The 2,210-nt window shown below is 45.7% G+C and overlaps 1 non-coding gene across 1 annotated transcript; it reads left to right on the top strand.

The window, feature by feature from the left end:
• The first annotated feature begins 1,660 nt into the window (after positions 1–1,660).
• On the top strand, positions 1,661–1,767 carry LOC114841268. The gene has a single exon (XR_003783080.1). It is a non-coding gene; the product is annotated as a U6 spliceosomal RNA (small nuclear RNA).
• Positions 1,768–2,210: the final 443 nt, after the last annotated feature.

Here is a 2,210-nt window from a genome sequence, read left to right as displayed (position 1 = left end):
TACTTGTGCCCCTAAATACAGTTCCCAGTTGCAGATCGATCGGCGTCGGCCCCCATTCCCTCTCCCAAAAATACCAGAAACTCCCCCGAAAGCTCGCTAACGGCGCTACCGTCGATACGATTACGCCGAAAATGGACGTGTCCGTAAAATCGGGGGGAACCCGACGCACCCATTCCGCATCGCGAAAAATTCTGCCACCAAAAATTCAAGTTATTCCGCAACTTACCGGCAAATCTGGCATCAGCGTTCCCCCCATCCCTCGTTCCACACACGAAAATTGAGAAAATAATTTTGCGATAACTGTTGAAGTATCTGACGATGTTAAAGAAAAAAAATTGCGAGCGAAAGCTCGTGCCGTCGAGTTTATGTGAAAAAACGTACCGCATCACTGCATGAAAAGTAGGACGGTTCTAGTTGAGCAGAGATGACAGGGACGAGGTGTAGAGTACACTCCCTGGGTATATTGGTGCCGGGGATTTGTGCGCCCATTGCCCGCGCATCTCAGAGACTGCGTGCGGAGGGGGTTGATGCCGGTCTGGGGCGTCGCCATTCCGTTGAATTAAAAAAAAAAAGTATGATTGGTAGGTGGGTTGGAGATAATAGTGATGGAGATCCGCTCGCAAAATGAGTAAAAGAAGCGAAATTTATAATATCACTGGTCTATTTACTCCCCCGATATCTGCATTCCATGGAAACAGAACGAATTAGTCGACATGGAAACGCGTCCGAACTTCACGGCGACGATTCACAGACTGCCTTGGTGAATCGGCCGTCGGGCAGAACTCGCTGCTATACGGAACAGCCATTAACATAAATTATCATTGTCGACGGTTACAGCACCACACCGACACACCGTTGGGGGGAGACATCGGTGTGGATAACACGGATGCTATTTGCCGTTCAACGGAGAACTGGATGGCTGAATTTCTGGAGTGAATCGAGGGTAGGACCCAGGGCTATTCTGCCGATGGGTCCTCCTCCGGTCATAAATCGAACTGGCGGGGACCGGCGCTCGACGGGAGAATGAGAGTGCCTGGGCCGTCTGCGCTCGCAATGAATTTTTTTGGTACCTGAGAAGGCTCGTGAGGAACATCTGCTTTTTAGTGTTGAAACCGAAATATTGGGTTTGGAAATGAAATTTTATTGACGACTCGTGGGGATTTTAGTAGATTTTTATTCCGTTCCGTCTCACATTTTTTAATCTTCAGTTCCATAATTATTTATAGAATTTTATTCTATTTTAATTTATGTGGATACAGTTAGGAATTGCTAGGGATGCTAGTCGCGCGGTTTTAGTTTAATTGATTAATTAATTGATGAATTCAAATATATGTTGATATGAAGTAGCGGCCAGTAGCGGGAGGAAGCTCAACCTGCGGAGAATATCGTCTCCGTAGGGTGTTTACTGCTCTGGAAACGGTAAATTAGCGACGTTCCTCGCTACCGACAGTCAGTAGCTGTTAGCAGCTCATGATAATGTCGGGGGTGACGGACTATTTCACCAGTTTCTGGCGGAGGTACATCCTCGCGCCGTTAGTTCTCGCGTCGCCGATAGATGGCCACGACCGCTGGCTTTTGAATTCCCGCCCGAAAATCCTCTCGCAAGTAGTTTAGCAAGGGCATGATCAGTATATATACTTTCTCTCGCGAGAGGCTTGTCGTACTTGCTTCGGCAGTACATATACTAAAATTGGAACGATACAGAGAAGATTAGCATGGCCCCTGCGCAAGGATGACACGCAAAATCGTGAAGCGTTCCACATTTTTTGGAGGTATTCAGCCGGTTTTTTTAAAATTTATGCATTATTTGAAGGTTACCTGTTCAGATTACGGGCGGGGGCGAGACACTGGCGAGATTTTTCTCCACTTAGGAAATTAGAACAGGAAAATATGAAATTGAATTGAAATAAAACTACTCAACAGTTATTATTAGGAATCAGAGTAGTCTGGATATTAGTAGCAAAGCGGTAAAACGGTACGAGTCAATTTTCATTATTGTGCCATATTTCAGTAATGTGCCAAAAATGCAGGAATAAAAAATTTTTTTTTTTCACCCACAGCCAAAGTGCCATATTTAGGCTTTTTTCGGGGGGAAAGTCGACTTTCGCCAAAATCGAATTTTTCCGCCGAGTGAAGGTCGATTCTGTATTTTCTGGCCCGCCTAATGCCACTGCGACCCTCACTTGCCCCAGAAATGCAGAAATAAAAAA

The sequence above is a fragment of the Diachasma alloeum genome, unplaced genomic scaffold (assembly GCF_001412515.2).
Source record: "Diachasma alloeum isolate Michigan unplaced genomic scaffold, Dall2.0 Dall_scaffold_00291, whole genome shotgun sequence".
NCBI lineage: Eukaryota > Metazoa > Arthropoda > Insecta > Hymenoptera > Braconidae > Diachasma > Diachasma alloeum.
Note: the sequence above shows the minus strand (reverse complement) of the source record. Positions and strands in the feature narration are given on the sequence as shown.